The sequence below is a fragment of the Crinia signifera genome, chromosome 3, assembly GCF_055691185.1.
Source record: "Crinia signifera chromosome 3, ASM5569118v1, whole genome shotgun sequence".
In the NCBI taxonomy this organism is placed as follows: Eukaryota; Metazoa; Chordata; class Amphibia; order Anura; family Myobatrachidae; genus Crinia; species Crinia signifera.
This window is the reverse complement of record NC_139219.1, coordinates 85,404,931-85,421,502: the sequence shown is the minus strand read 5'-3', so window position 1 is coordinate 85,421,502 and position 16,572 is coordinate 85,404,931. Positions and strand designations below refer to the sequence as shown.

At 37.7% G+C, this 16,572-nt stretch overlaps 11 non-coding genes across 11 annotated transcripts; 3 read left to right on the top strand and 8 right to left on the bottom strand.

The window, feature by feature from the left end:
* Nucleotides 1-179: 179 nt before the first annotated feature.
* On the bottom strand, nucleotides 180-262 carry TRNAL-UAA (transfer RNA leucine (anticodon UAA)). The gene has a single exon. It is a non-coding gene; the product is annotated as a tRNA-Leu (tRNA).
* Nucleotides 263-1,048: 786 nt separating this feature from the next.
* On the bottom strand, nucleotides 1,049-1,131 carry TRNAL-UAA (transfer RNA leucine (anticodon UAA)). Its single transcript has one exon. It is a non-coding gene; the product is annotated as a tRNA-Leu (tRNA).
* Nucleotides 1,132-1,992: 861 nt separating this feature from the next.
* TRNAL-UAA (transfer RNA leucine (anticodon UAA)) lies at nucleotides 1,993-2,075 on the bottom strand. The gene has a single exon. It is a non-coding gene; the product is annotated as a tRNA-Leu (tRNA).
* Nucleotides 2,076-2,861: 786 nt separating this feature from the next.
* TRNAL-UAA (transfer RNA leucine (anticodon UAA)) lies at nucleotides 2,862-2,944 on the bottom strand. The gene has a single exon. It is a non-coding gene; the product is annotated as a tRNA-Leu (tRNA).
* Nucleotides 2,945-3,807: 863 nt separating this feature from the next.
* On the bottom strand, nucleotides 3,808-3,890 carry TRNAL-UAA (transfer RNA leucine (anticodon UAA)). Its single transcript has one exon. It is a non-coding gene; the product is annotated as a tRNA-Leu (tRNA).
* Nucleotides 3,891-4,688: 798 nt separating this feature from the next.
* Nucleotides 4,689-4,771, bottom strand: TRNAL-UAA (transfer RNA leucine (anticodon UAA)). Its single transcript has one exon. It is a non-coding gene; the product is annotated as a tRNA-Leu (tRNA).
* Nucleotides 4,772-5,633: 862 nt separating this feature from the next.
* Nucleotides 5,634-5,716, bottom strand: TRNAL-UAA (transfer RNA leucine (anticodon UAA)). The gene has a single exon. It is a non-coding gene; the product is annotated as a tRNA-Leu (tRNA).
* A 741-nt stretch (nucleotides 5,717-6,457) lies between these two features.
* TRNAL-UAA (transfer RNA leucine (anticodon UAA)) lies at nucleotides 6,458-6,540 on the bottom strand. The gene has a single exon. It is a non-coding gene; the product is annotated as a tRNA-Leu (tRNA).
* Nucleotides 6,541-13,745: 7,205 nt separating this feature from the next.
* On the top strand, nucleotides 13,746-13,828 carry TRNAL-UAA (transfer RNA leucine (anticodon UAA)). Its single transcript has one exon. It is a non-coding gene; the product is annotated as a tRNA-Leu (tRNA).
* A 1,426-nt stretch (nucleotides 13,829-15,254) lies between these two features.
* TRNAL-UAA (transfer RNA leucine (anticodon UAA)) lies at nucleotides 15,255-15,337 on the top strand. The gene has a single exon. It is a non-coding gene; the product is annotated as a tRNA-Leu (tRNA).
* Nucleotides 15,338-15,842: 505 nt separating this feature from the next.
* On the top strand, nucleotides 15,843-15,926 carry TRNAL-UAA (transfer RNA leucine (anticodon UAA)). The gene has a single exon. It is a non-coding gene; the product is annotated as a tRNA-Leu (tRNA).
* Nucleotides 15,927-16,572: the final 646 nt, after the last annotated feature.

The following is a 16,572-nucleotide window of genomic DNA, read 5'->3' as shown; positions in this document are numbered from 1 at the left end:
TTTATGATGATTATTGACCTTTACAAATGTTGCTTTTTGTCTTGCAATATGAGAATGTTTTTGTGGAACAATTATGTTGCTCAACAAATGTAAGCAACATAGACTCCTGAACATGTTAAGCACATAACTCTGTTAACATTCTTCCTTTAACATTTTCACAAGGGTAGAATTAAAATTCATACCAGAAGTGGAGTTCGAACCCACGCGGATAGAAATCCATTGGATCTTAAGTCCAACGCCTTAACCACTCGGTCATCCTGGTTTGTTGCTGCAACTTGTTGTCATGGGAAAATACTATTTCAATGTTCATGTGTATTTTAATGTGCATGGCTATCTTTTTATTCAAACTTTCTAGTGATTGGAGTCTAAATTATGACATAACTCTGGCAACTTTTATGGATATTATATCCTTATTTCATTTCCCAACAGAAAGTAAGGTTCTTTATTTACTCAATGTATTTTTATTGAATTTCATTATATTTTTACAATATTCAGCTATATAGATTGCACTACCTTTTAACTCTTTGAGTGTCAACATCTGTGACAGATTTTCAAAATATCTGCTAAAAATGCCAGTCGCTCAGATTTGTTCTATAAATTCAAATAAAAAATGTAGTGTAAACAAAGATTATATTTCCTATGTAAGGTAAACAATACAAGTCATTATGATGAATAAAAAAACTTTGCTTGGCAATTTTTACACCTTTTTTAACATATCACATTAGACATTCAAAGGGTTTATGTTGATAACTAACATTTGGAAATAAATGCTAACTTTCTTTTTCTGTACGGTCACATGGCAATTCTTTTGTGGAAATGTATGGTGGTCAACAAAGATATGCAACATATACTCCTTTCTCTAATTTCCAACATTCTGTCATGTACATTAAAACAGAATGTAACTTTCATTTTCTGTATGTTCACATGGCAATGCTTTTGTAGAATGCATGGTGCCAACTATCATAAGCAACATATATTCCTGTATGCTTTTCTGATTGATGACATTCTTACTTGTACATTTTTATAAGGCTTAAATGAAAAAAAAGCATACCAGAAGTGGGGTTCGAACCCATGCGGATACAAATCCATTGGATCTTAAGTCCAACGCCTTAACCACTCGGCCATCCTGGTGTGATTCTGCCAGCTGCTTTTTCTTATGTTAGATGCTTTTGCTATGGGCCTATTTCTTTCAATATGGTCAACTTTTATTCAAACATACACAACTTAGAGTCTAAATGATTACATATCTGGCTATTTTCAGAGATTTTATGATATCTATATTTCTTTTATTCATAGAAAATAAGTTTATTTGAAAAATGTAACTCAAAATATAATTTTTGTTGATGTTTTATGATTGACAGTTGAAATTTATAAAAAATCAAAATAAGGCAGACTTCCAGCTGCCACTGAGCCCCCCAGCAGCCCCCTGCCAATTCTAAATATGCCTGGAAAACCCCCAGGAGTAGCAGGGACCACGGTTGACAAGCAGACAGGTAAGTTGTCTTTTTTTATGTCAGGGGTTTTCAGCGCTGCAAACTCTGCGAACAGTTTTCAAAATTGGATACTGTGGGTATCACAAGTGCACTTACCTATGGTAATCCATAATGCTGTACCATTTTCATACAGTTCCTTTAATAAAATAGATTTAAAACTTGGATACTGTGGTTATAACCAGTGCACATACCCATGGTAATCCAAAATTGTGCACAAAGCATGCCCGTTTGTATTACCTCACTCCCAAATTTATATCACATAAAGTTATTGATTTTGACCATATTTTCAGATTGTCCAGCCATATAGACTGCTCTTTATTTTTATGATGATTATTGACCTTTACAAATGTTGCTTTTTGTCTTGCAATATGAGAATGTTTTTGTGGAACAATTATGTTGCTCAACAAATGTAAGCAACATAGACTCCTGAACATGTTAAGCACATAACTCTGTTAACATTCTTCCTTTAACATTTTCACAAGGGTAGAATTAAAATTCATACCAGAAGTGGAGTTCGAACCCACGCGGATAGAAATCCATTGGATCTTAAGTCCAACGCCTTAACCACTCGGTCATCCTGGTTTGTTGCTGCAACTTGTTGTCATGGGAAAATACTATTTCAATGTTCATGTGTATTTTAATGTGCATGGCTATCTTTTTATTCAAACTTTCTAGTGATTGGAGTCTAAATTATGACATAACTCTGGCAACTTTTATGGATATTATATCCTTATTTCATTTCCCAACAGAAAGTAAGGTTCTTTATTTACTCAATGTATTTTTATTGAATTTCATTATATTTTTACAATATTCAGCTATATAGATTGCACTACCTTTTAACTCTTTGAGTGTCAACATCTGTGACAGATTTTCAAAATATCTGCTAAAAATGCCAGTCGCTCAGATTTGTTCTATAAATTCAAATAAAAAATGTAGTGTAAACAAAGATTATATTTCCTATGTAAGGTAAACAATACAAGTCATTATGATGAATAAAAAAACTTTGCTTGGCAATTTTTACACCTTTTTTAACATATCACATTAGACATTCAAAGGGTTTATGTTGATAACTAACATTTGGAAATAAATGCTAACTTTCTTTTTCTGTACGGTTACATGGCAATTCTTTTGTGGAAAGGTATGGTGGTCAACAAAGATATGCAACATATACTCCTTTCTCTAATTTCCAACATTCTGTCATGTACATTAAAACAGAATGTAACTTTCATTTTCTGTATGTTCACATGGCAATGCTTTTGTAGAATGCATGGTGCCAACTATCATAAGCAACATATATTCCTGTATGCTTTTCTGATTGATGACATTCTTACTTGTACATTTTTATAAGGCTTAAATGAAAAAAAAGCATACCAGAAGTGGGGTTCAAACCCACGCGGATACAAATCCATTGGATCTTAAGTCCAACGCCTTAACCACTCAGCCATCCTGGTGTGATTCTGGCAGCTGCTTTTTCTTATGCTAGATGCTTTTGCAATGGGCCTATTTCTTTCAATATGGTCAACTTTTATTCAAACATACACAACTTAGAGTCTAAATGATTACATATCTGGCTATTTTCAGAGATTTTATGATATCTATATTTCTTTTATTCATAGAAAATAAGTTTATTTGAAAAATGTAACTCAAAATATAATTTTTGTTGATGTTTTATGATTGACAGTTGAAATTTATAAAAAAATCAAAATAAGGCAGACTTCCAGATGTCACTGAGCCCCCCAGCAGCCCCCTGCCAATTCTTAATATGCCTGGAAAACCCCCAGGAGTAGCAGAGACCACGGTTGACAAGCAGACAGGTAAGTTGTCTTTTTTTCATTTCAGGGGTTTTCAGCGCTGCAAACTCTGCGAACAGTTTTCAAAATTGGATACTGTGGGTATCACAAGTGCACTTACCTATGGTAATCCAAAATGCTGTACCATTTTCATACAGTTCCTTTAATAAAATATATTTAAAACTTGGATACTGTGGTTATAACGAGTGCACATACCCATGGTAATCCAAAATTGTGCGCAAAGCATGCACGTTTGTATTACCTCACTCCCAAATTTATATCACATAAAGTTATTGATTTTGACCATATTTTCAGATTGTCCAGCCATATAGACTGCTCTTTATTTATATGATGATTATTGACCTTTACAAATTTTCCTTTTTGTCTTGCCATATGAGAATGTTTTTGTGGAACAATTATGTTGCTCAACAAATGTAAGCAACATAGACTCCTGAACATGTTAAGCAGATAACTCTGTTAACATTCTTCCTTTAACATTTTCTCAAGGGTAGAATTAAAATTCATACCAGAAGTGGGGTTCGAACCCACGCGGATAGAAATCCATTGGATCTTAAGTCCAACGCCTTAACCACTCGGCCATCCTGGTTTGTTGCTACAACTTGTTGTCATGGGAAAATACTATTTCAATGTTCATGTGTATTTAATTGTGCATGGCTATCATTTTATTCAAACTTTCTAGTGCTTGGAGTCTAAATTATGACATATTTCTGGCAACTTTTATGGATATTATATCCTTATTTCATTTCCCAACAGAAAGTAAGGTTCTTTAGAAAATATTTACTCAAAGTATGTATTTTATTGAATATCATTATATTTTTACAATATTCAGCTATATAGATTGCTCTGCCTTTTAACTCTTTGAGTGCCAACATCTGTGACAGATTTTCAAAATATCTGCTAAAACTGCCAAAGTCGCTCAAATTTGTTCTATAAATTCAAATAAAAAATGTAGTGTAAACAAAGATTATATTTCCTATGTAAGGTAAACATTACAGGTCTTTATGATGAATAAAAAAACTTTGCTTGGCAATTTTTACACCTTTTTTAACATATCACATTAGACATTCAAAGGGTTTATGTTGATAACTAACATTTGGAAATAAATGCTAACTTTCTTTTTCTGTACGGTCACATGGCAATTCTTTTGTGGAAATGTATGGTGGTCAACAAAGATATGCAACATATACTCCTTTCTCTAATTTCCAACATTCTGTCATGTACATTAAAACAGAATGTAACTTTCATTTTCTGTATGTTCACATGGCAATGCTTTTGTAGAATGCATGGTGCCAACTATCATAAGCAACATATATTCCTGTATGCTTTTCTGATTGATGACATTCTTACTTGTACATTTTTATAAGGCTTAAATGAAAAAAAAGCATACCAGAAGTGGGGTTCGAACCCACGTGGATACAAATCCATTGGATCTTAAGTCCAACGCCTTAACCACTCGGCCATCCTGGTGTGATTCTGGCAGCTGCTTTTTCTTATGCTAGATGCTTTTGCAATGGGCCTATTTCTTTCAATATGGTCAACTTTTATTCAAACATACACAACTTAGAGTCTAAATGATTACATATCTGGGTATTTTCAGAGATTTTATGATATCTATATTTCTTTTATTCATAGAAAATAAGTTTATTTGAAAAATTTAACTCAAAATAAAATTTTTGTTGATGTTTTATGATTGACAGTTGAAATTAATAAAAAATCAAAATAAGGAAGACTTCCAGATGCCACTGAGCCCCCCAGCAGCCCCCTGCCAATTCTTAATATGCCTGGAAAACCCCCAGGAGTAGCAGAGACCACGGTTGACAAGCAGACAGGTAAGTTGTCTTTTTTTCATGTCAGGGGTTTTCAGCGCTGCAAACTCTGCGAACAGTTTTCAAAATTGGATACTGTGGGTATCACAAGTGCACTTACCTATGGTAATCCAAAATGCTGTACCATTTTCATACAGTTCCTTTAATAAAATATATTTAAAACTTGGATACTGTGGTTATAACGAGTGCACATACCCATGGTAATCCAAAATTGTGCACAAAGCATGCTCGTTTGTATTACCTCACTCCCAAATTTATATCACATAAAGTTATTGATTTTGACCATATTTTCAGATTGTCCAGCCATATAGACTGCTCTTTATTTATATGATGATTATTGACCTTTACAAATGTTCCTTTTTGTCTTGCCATATGAGAATGTTTTTGTGGAACAATTATGTTGCTCAACAAATGTAAGCAACATAGACTCCTGAACATGTTAAGCACATAACTCTGTTAACATTCTTCCTTTAACATTTTCTCAAGGGTAGAATTAAAATTCATACCAGAAGTGGGGTTCGAACCCACGCGGATAGAAATCCATTGGATCTTAAGTCCAACGCCTTAACCTCTCGGCCATCCTGGTTTGTTGCTGCAACTTGTTGTTATGGGAAAATACTATTTCAATGTTCATGTGTATTTTAATGTGCATGGCTATCATTTTATTCAAACTTTCTAGTGCTTGGAGTCTAAATTATGACATATTTCTGGCAACTTTTAGGGATATTATATCCTTATTTCTTTATTTACTCAAAGTATGTATTTTATTGAATTTCATTATATTTTTACAATATTCAGCTATATAGATTGCTCTGCCTTTTAACTCTTTGAGTGCCAACATCTGTGACAGATTTTCAAAATATCTACTAAAACTGCCAAAGTCGCTCAAATTTGTTCTATAAATTCAAATAAAAAATGTAGTGTAAACAAAGATTATATTTCCTATGTAAGGTAAACATTACAGGTCATTATGATGAATAAAAAAACTTTGCTTGGCAATTTTTACACCTATTTTAGCATATCACTTTAGGCATTCAAAGGGTTTATGTTGATAACTAACATTTGGAAATAAATGCTAACTTTCTTTTTCTGTACGGTCACATGGCAATGCTTTTGTGGAAATGTATGGTGGTCAATAAAGAATGCAACATATACTCCTTTCTCTAATTTCCAACATTCTGCCATGTACATTAAAACAGAATGTAACTTTCATTTTCTGTATGTTCACATGACAATGCTTTTGTAGAATGCATGGTGCCAACTATCATAAGCAACATATATTCCTGTATGCTTTTCTGATTAAGAAGGCTTAAATGAAAAAAAAGCATTCCAGAAGTGGGTTTCGAACCCACGCGGATACAAATCCATTAGATCTTAAGTTTAACGCCTTAACCACTCTGCCATTCTGGTGCGGTTCTGGCAGCTGCTTTTTCTTATGCTAGATGCTTTTGCAATGGGCCTATTTCTTTCAATATGGTCAACTTTTATTCAAACATACACAACTTAGAGTCTAAATATTGGATACTTTATCATGGTGTGCACAGTGTTTTCGCTTACACGCTTCTATGACTATCTATGCTCTTTTTTCTTCCCCTGGTTTACAGTACCTACGTCAGACCTAATTAGGCGCAAGACTGCCTGGGGTTCTACCAGGCTGCCTACACCTTTATATATGCCCCCATTTGTCCACATTTTTCCACACAAAGCGGTGCGGTCGCAACTTATAGTGCTGACACCCGCTTCCCCTTAAGCCACTTGACACGCAAACACTCCGCTAGCCGGAAGTGCGTGCGTTCCAGAGCACCCACACAGGGCTCTGTGAATCTCCTCCCTTGTCCTGGTATGCCTTATATGCGAATGACACGCAGACGCTCCGCTAAGCCGGAAGCGCTGCGTTCCACTGACTCCCAACAGCGCGCACACGCTGTCAGCATCCACACGCTGACAGCGTGTCACTTCCGGTCTCCGGAGGGTACAGCGCGATGCGGCTTACGTGCGTTCCAAACGCAGCCGCTTCTTCCTGTTAGCGCTACTATGGCGCGAAGCAGGCTATCAGTCACCTGGCACACGCTGGAAAGCGTGCGCCCAGGTGACTTCCGGTCTACAGGTACTTAAACCAGACGCTGCAGCCTCTCTGGGTGTCTCACCCACTGCACCTATGCTGGTGTACACACATCGTTCCTGAAGCTTTATCCTCACCTTTACTCACCACTAAAACGTAAGTTGACTATAACCTGATCACTGTCTGATGTATGGATTTGTGTTTGTGCACTAATGGGCATATCTGCAAATATTTATATATCTCCAGGCTCCTTGATAAAGGTCCATTTTCTGTAGGACCGAAACGTCGGGGCTATGGTGAAGTCAGGATTTACTTGACATGTTATGTTGAAAATAAAACTGTCTTTATTTTTATCAAAAAGTATCATTCTTTGATAAAGTGGAGAGTGCTTGCGTCTCCTTGAGAGAACCCTAGCTACATATTGGAGGACGGATTCCTGTCTGGACTCCCTCGCATGCACCCCACAGCTGATCTATCACCCCTAGTGTGAGTGCGGTCTTTCCCTGGAGTATATATATATATATATATATATATATATATCAGACAATGAACAAAGTGCGCCCTATTAAGATGTATCCACCACCAATAGAACAAATAGTGACAATGTGGTCACGATACAACAAATTTAATATAAAACAAGTAAAAATAACAATAAAACACTTTTTTCATCTGTGTGGAGTCATAGATTCAATAACGGTCAGTATACAAAGACATCCAACGCGTTTCGTCGTTACAACGACTTCCTCAGGGGTAACTGTCTAGGTGGTAGATGAAAGCATTATTATTTATACACTTTCTGGTGACTAAATGGTCAGTAAACCTAGGTGATCAGTATTTTTTAGAGGTACATACCCGCAGGCAACTCAACTTTTGGACAAAGATGTTTCAGTCACAGTGTAATACAGCTTTCAATTTAGACACAGTGGACAAAAGCAAGGGAGTGGATCCTTTGTAGATCTCAATCCTGATGCATGTCAGCATCTAAAAAGTAGTCTAAAATATATGCGTAATATGTCAGGGAGAGAGCAAGTTTGAGCAGAGGGTAAACAGAAAAACATATAAATGGAATGAGCACATACCAATTTCCATACAGAACGAGGGAAAAAGAAATGGGGTAATATCCCAAAGAAATTCAGATCGATCCTTAATGTAGTGCCAAAGACCTACAATGTTGATGAGTATTATAAACAGTGGATTGGAACCAGTAAGCGATGTACAAGGTTTTCAAAGATGGATCTCAATGATATTAGGGGCATCATGTTTCAAAATGGGTTCAAGCCAATAGCATGAACTATGCTCAATATAGCATAAGTATTCCAGATAAATTTAACATATGCTAGACCGATAGGAAACTATTAGGGATGGGTAGTCCCGATATACATTATATATATGAGTCTTACAGATAAACTTTACATACCGGACCGATGGGGAATTATTAGAAAGAGAACTAAATATCCAGTAAACATTCTCCAATACATATAATACAAGCCATAAATAGTACATATATGAGTATTCCGGATAGACACTGCATATACTGGACCAATGGGGAATTATTAGAGAGAGAACCAAGTGCCCAGTAAACATCACGGAGAAGATGCATATCATTACAAACCATAACACTTTGGAGAAAAAACCAGCTCTTACATACCTCGATAAGTAGTGCTAGGCAGCCAAATATGAGACCAGACTCCAGGTGATTAAACTGAAGCCACGGTCGGGATATATATAGTGAACAGCCGATGACATCACTTCCTGTCCGGAAGAGAATGTCAGATAAGCGATATAACGCTGATATGGTATATAAAAGGAACCCTATAGTAAGGGATAGAGCGAGATCCCTTCACAGAATAGGGCTATACCAAAGCGGTTAAATAGGGACAGTTATTGGGTCCGTATAGTGAGGAGGTGACCCGCGTGCGTTCCATAGTGCGTTCCACCTACAGTCACTTCCGTGACTCAGCTTCCGCTCAGAGCAATCCGGATGTGTAGACCGGGTATTGCGTTCCAGTCTCATTGCTGGGATCATCCTGCTTGCGTTCCACAAGGGGCCGCGTCGATTCCGTGACGTCGTCTCAGCTAGCGATTGCGGACTTCTAATATAGTAGTGCAAAGGCACAGGGTACCCCATACTATAAAGGTGGAACAACCCGATGGAAATAACCATCGTCATATGGTTTATAATTGGTGCAAAAAATGCGTATGACAGGTGATCGAATATATAATAAGTGTGCACCATTGTGCATATATATGTGTCCAAGGTCCGGCACTCCCAATGACCAGTAAATAGCTGTGTCCGGTGCCCTCACAGGTAAGCGAAATAGAGTAGGTAATGGTTCGGCACTCCGGATCAATAATCAAATAAATTCAGACAACAAGGTACTGATTGACAACGTTTCAGTTGTATTAGCCAACTTTTTTAAAGTCATACATATCAAAAGACAAAGTGTACATACCTTATATACCACAAACAATCACCCGTGCAACGTGAAGCTGCGGCAGAGGGGGCGGGACAATCCCCCAGCCCCGTCGCCGTGCAGTGACGTCATCACGTAACAGACGTGATGCAAAAACATGTATACCATCACCATGACAATGAACAAGCAATCTGTAGGAGAGAAACAAAAAGAGCATAATGTCGAATGGTAGATAATAAACAATAAACAACATGTTCCATGACTGCAATGTAAATAATAAATGCGTACGATTTAGCGGAAACATGTGTATGATATGCTTTCATTAAGACCTCGGGGAGAGACCACATCCAATCTGTGTATCCACATCACCTCCCATCGGAGTAGTTGAAGCGCCCTATTGCCACCTCAGATAGAGGGGGGAATGGCATCAATTATGCGGTAGCGTAAGGAATTGAGGGGGTGGGAAAATTCGGCAAAGTGCCGAGCTACCGGCTGTTCGCTGGTGCCCGCTAAGATAGCTTTGCGGATCGCAGCGCGATGGGCAGCCATCCTCTCCTTGAATTTGCACTCGGTTTTACCGATATATGTTAGCCCACAAGGACAGAGGATTTGGTAGACCACGTAACTGGTGTCACAGTTAACATGTTGATGGATGTTAATGGATCTTCCAGTATGGGGGTGTTTAAAAGTTTTGCCTGCCAACATGAATTGGCACGTAACGCACCCACAATGGTACAGCCCAATGGCTTACTGGTCAAAAAAGAACCAGTACGTGGTTTGGCCTGATGCAATTTGGAAATGTCGGTTTTAACGAGCAAATCCTTGAGATTTTTGCCCCTTGAATAACATGGCATTAGTTAAGTATTGGCAAACGGTAATGAGATGTCGGTTGACACAATGGGCCAATGTTTTTTGGTGATGGCATTAATGGAAGGGGAAACCTGACAAAATGTATTAACCCATGGGAGTTTGGGCTCCGAAGGGGGTTTGTTCTTTTTACCAGGTACGATCTAATGTCAAAGCCTTGGTTTTTGCCTGCTGTAAAATCTGTTCAGAATAACCTCTGATGCGAAATTTCTGCATAAGAGCGTCAATCTGAGATAGTGCCATGGAATGATCGCTGTTGATGCGCAAAATGCGGATCATCTGGGAATACGGCAAGCCGCGTTTCAGACTGTGTGGATGACAGCTAGTAGATAAAAGTGGTTGATTGCGGTCTGTCGGTTTCTGAAACAAGGTGGTAGTAATTATGCCATTGGATAATAGAACCGATACATCTAGGAAATGCATGCTATTCTGGCTGACAGAATATGTAAATTTAATGGGGCATGGAGATTGTTTGTGTCCCTCAATAATAGCAGCAAACGATTTCTTAGTGGATGACCATATAATGAATACGTCGTCTATGTAGCGGCCCATAAAAATGATTGGTACTCTGGGCATCGCAGGTAAAAAAATTGCGGGCATCGCGGCCATTGAATGCACTAAAAATCGGGTGCGACGCGACCGACGCGATGCCCGCGATTTCCCATAGGGATCAATGTTAAATTTCTCAATTGGCCCGATTTTACTGTTCAATGCCTCAATTGACACGATTTTTCCATAGGAAACAATGTTAAATGGCCCACAGAGGCCAAATAGGCACCCTGAAGTGTGAAATGGCCCCCACAATTGTTAACGCCACCCCACGATCAACGTCAACCCGAAGCGTGGCGAGCGCAGCGAGCCCGCGAGGGGCGGCGATACGCGTCCTACGACCTTTTCATACCCCCACTATCCACGTAGGCGTGGAGTTGAGAATAGAATAGTGTGGCGAGCGCAGCGAGCCACCGAGCCCCGCGAGGGGACGCGGATACCTTCACAGGTAAACGCGTCCCTTCGCGGGCTTCACAGGTATCCTCGTAGGTATCCGTGTAGGTGAGAGAGGCATAGATGGGTTAGCATTAGGCGGGATTGTTGACCCCAGAGTGCCATTGGAGAAGCCAGGGGTATATCCAGGTAAGCTGGCTCTCAGATTTTGTAAGCCATTATCATGTGGCCTTACACTGGGCTATTAGACCCAGACATATTTGTTACTGTTTATAACCAACAGACCCATACCCGGCATCCAGGCTGGTGGCAAACGGGCCTTGGTGAACTCCCAAGGCTGAGAATAAGGGCCAAAGTGTAGTAGAGAGTGTAGTGGCTCCATTTAGTAGAAATAAAAAAGCGTAGTAGAAGGAATAAAGTGTAGTAGAACAAGGCATGGCTCCAATTAGTAGAAATAAAATAGTGTAGCATAAAGAAGAAAGTGTAATCAAAAGTGTTGCGGCACCATTTAGTAGAAAGAAGAATGCACCCGATTCAGACTTGCTTGCTGGGCTGCAAGTTTTTAGAGCACAGCAAGCAGGTAACTGTCCCATGCCACCCCGCACTAGTGAAATTACGCCCCTGTGCACAGCTGCAAATGTGTTCACAGGGGGAAATCCATTTAGAACCACTCACCATTGAATGGATTCACCCCTGTTTGCAAGTACAGAGTAAGTCTAGACTCCCAAAGACTGGAAAATCCTTGCATTTTCTAGGGGACATTGGGTTACCGGCCACAAAACATTTTCAGGGTGTCAATCACCCTGTTTATGGACAGCGAAGGCTAGCATTCACTAGATCCCTTAGTACAGGCAGCTTACATATGTGCACAGCATACCATGCACATACGTCGACTGATAGTTGGCAGGGCTGCAAATTCGCCCTGTGTGCAGATCGAAATCAGGACAAAAACATAGTAGAAAGAAGAAAGCGTAGTAGAAAGTGTTGTGGCTCCATTCAGTAGAAAGAAGAAAGCATAGTAGAAAACAAAGTGGCTCCATTTAGTAGAAAAAACAAAGTGTATTAGAAAGCAGCGTAGTTTAGTAGAAAAAAATTCCCACAATCCCACAAATGTGCTTGCTGCCCCATAGAGCTCTGAAAACTTTGTGAGAAGTGGGGCTTATCTAAAACCTTGAAGGGTATGAATTCAGGTCCTGTTGCTAGCATTAAAACACAGACAAAAAATACAACTTACCTGTCTGCTTGTCAACAGTGGTCTCTGCTGGTCCTGGAGGTTTTCTAGGCATCTTTAGACTTGGTAGGGGATTTCTGGGAGGCTCAACGGCTGCTGGAAGTCTTCAATTTTTATTTTACTAATTTTCCAATGTCAACTATAATACCCCTTGTGATAATGTAAAAAGAAGAATGTTAACAGAGTTATGGCCTTAACATGTTTAGGAGTCTATGTTGCTTACAATTGTTGAGCATTGTCATATGGCAAGACATAAAGGAACATTTGCAAAGGTAAAAAATCATCATGAAAATAAAGAGCAGTCTATATGGCTGGACAATCTGAAAGTATGGTAAAAATCAATAACTTTATGTGATATAAATATGGGAGTGAGGTAACACAAACGTGCATGCACAATTTTGGATTACCATGGGTATGTGCACTCGTTATAACCACAGTATCCAATTTTTTAAATATATTTTATTAAAGTAACTGTATGAAAATGGTAGAGCATATTGGATTACCATAGGTAAGTGCACTTGTGATACCCAAAGAATCCAATATTGAAAACTGTTTGCAGAGTTTGCAGCGCTGAAAACCCCTGACATGAAAAATGTTAGTTATCAACATAAACCCTTTGAATGCCTAATGTGATATGTTAAAATAGGTGTAAAAATTGGCAAGCAAAATTTTTTTATTCATGATAAAGACCTGTAATGTTTACCTTACATAGGAAATATACTCTTTGTTTACACTACATTTTTTATTTTAATTTATAGAACAAATGTGAGCGACTCTGGCATTTTTAGCAGATATTTTGAAAATCTGTCACAGATGTTGACACTCAAAGAGTTAAAAGGAAGAGCAATCTATATAGCTGAATATTGTAAAAATATAATGAAATTCAATAAAATACATACTTTGAGTAAATATTTTCTAAAGAACCTTACTTTCTGTTGGGAAATGTAATAAGGATATAATATCCATAAAAGTTGCCAGAGTTATGTCATAATTTAGACTCCAAGCACTAGAAAGTTCGAATAAAATGATAGCTATGCACATTAAAATACACATGAACATTGAAATAGTATTTTCCCATGACAACAAGTTGCAGCAACAAGCCAGGATGGCCGAGTGGTTAAGGCGTTGGACTTAAGATCCAATGGATTTCTATCCGCGTGGGTTCGAAACCCACTTCTGGTATAAATTTTAATTCTACCCTTGTGAAAATGTTAAAGGAAGAATGTTAACAAAGTTATTTGCTTAACATGTTCAGGAGTCTATGTTGCTTACATTTGTTGAGCAACATAATTGTTCCACAAAAACATTCTCATATGGCAAGACAAAAAGCAACATTTGTAAAGGTCAATAATCATCATAAAAATAAAGAGCAGTCTATATGGCTGGACAATCTGAAAATATGGTCAAAATCAATAACTTTATGTGATATAAATTTGGGAGTGAGGTAATACAAACGAGCATGCTTTGTGCACAATTTTGGATTACCATGGGTATGTGCACTCGTTATAACCACAGTATCCAAGTTTTAAATATATTTTATTAAAGGAACTGTATGAAAATGGTACGGCATTTTGGATTACCATAGGTAAGTGCACTTGTGATATCCACGGTATCCAATTTTGAAAACTGTTCGCAGAGTTTGCAGCGCTGAAAACCCCTGACATGAAAAAAAGACAACTTACCTATCTGCTTGTCAACCGTGGTCTCTGCTACTCCTGGGGGTTTTCCAGGCATATTTAGAATTGTCAGGGGGCTGCTGGGGGGCTCAGTGGCAGCTGGAAGTCTGCCTTATTTTGTTTTTTTTTTATTAATTTCAAATGTCAATCATAAAACATCAACAAAAATTATATTTTGAGTTACATTTTTCAAAAGCATACATGAATATATGTTGCTTATGATAGTTGGCACCATGCATTCTACAAAAGCATTGCCATGTGAACATACAGAAAATGAAAGTTACATTCTGTTTTAATGTACATGACAGAATGTTGGAAATTAGAGAAAGGAGTATATGTTGCATATCTTTGTTGACCACCATACATTTCCACAAAAGAATTGCCATGTGACCGTACAGAAAAAGAAAGTTAGCATTTATTTCCAAATGTTAGTTATCAACATAAACCCTTTGAATGTCTAATGTGATATGTTAAAAAAGGTGTAAAAATTGCCAAGCAAAGTTTTTTTATTCATCATAAAGACCTGTAATGTTTACCTTACATAGGAAATATAATCATTGTTTACACTACATTTTTTATTTGAATTTATAGAACAAATTTGAGCGACTTTGGCAGTTTTAGTAGATATTTTGAAAATCTGTCACAGATGTTGGCACTCAAAGAGTTAAAAGGCAGAGCAATCTATATAGCTGAATATTGTAAAAATATAATGAAATTCAATAAAATACATACTTTGAGTAAATATTTTCTAAAGAACCTTACTTTCTGTTGGGAAATGAAATAAGGATATAATATCCATAAAAGTTGCCAGAAATATGTCATAATTTAGACTCCAAGCACTAGAAAGTTTGAATAAAATGATAGCCATGCACAATTAAATACACATGAACATTGAAATAGTATTTTCCCATGACAACAAATTGTAGCAACAAACCAGGATGGCCGAGTGGTTAAGGCGTTGGACTTAAGATCCAATGGATTTCTATCCGTGTGGGTTCGTACCCCACTTCTGGTATGAATTTTAATTCTACCCTTGAGAAAATGTTAAAGGAAGAATGTTAACAGAGTTATGTGCTTAACATGTTCAGGAGTCTATGTTGCTTACATTTGTTGAGCAACATAATTGTTCCACAAAAACATTCTCATATGGCAAGACAAAAAGGAACATTTGTAAAGGTCAATAATCATCATATAAATAAAGAGCAGTCTATATGGCTGGACAATCTGAAAATATGGTCAAAATCAATAACTTTATGTGATATAAATTTTGTTTTTTTTTATTAATTTCAACTGTCAATCATAAAACATCAACAAAAATTATATTTTGAGTTACATTTTTCAAATAAACTTTTTTTCTATGAATAAAAGAAATATAGATATCATAAAATCTCTGAAAATACCCAGATATGTAATCATTTAGACTCTAAGTTGTGTATGTTTGAATAAAAGTTGACCATATTGAAAGAAATAGGCCCATTGCAAAAGCATCTAACATAAGAAAAAGCAGCTGCCAGAATCACACCAGGATGGCCGAGTGGTTAAGGCGTTGGACTTAAGATCCAATGGATTTGTATCCGCGTGGGTTCGAACCCCACTTTAAAGTATCCAATATTATGCAAGCACCAGTGGAACAGAGTCATGCAATATCGTGCAGCATCATATAAGGTGTTCATAGTGGGTAAATAGCTGGAAAGACCCAAGCATAAACCGATTAGCAGATGCCTACGCAAAGCTAGACACAACATGTCGATCCAGATCAGCAAATCAAGAAATGATGCTACCAAAGCGCCTCGCCTGACCTTTGTCAAATCCTACAATCATTCTTCCTCTAACATCCAGAAGAGCCTCCAGAAGAACTGGTCCATGCATATGAGTATTTCGATTTAAGTTGGTCTAGCAAGGTAGAGGTGAAATGGATCGGAAGAGCCTCCGTTTTGGAGCAGTTTAGTTTATAAAAGGAAACTGATGAATATACTTGTAGGACTCTGTGTAGGTCTCGTAAAGAGGTGCTGGGATTCGTGATAGTCAACAGAACATCATCCGCAAATAGGCATATTTTTTGCGAGTGATCAAACAGGGAAGGGCCTGTTATTGTAGGTGTGGTCCTGATAGTTTCGGCCAATGGTTCAATTGCCAAAGCAAACATTAGGGGGGATAGGGGACATCCCTGGCACGTGTCATTGGATATAGTAAAGGCAACTGAGAGCATTCCATTTATAAAGACTCTGGCTGATGGGTTTGAGTATAGGG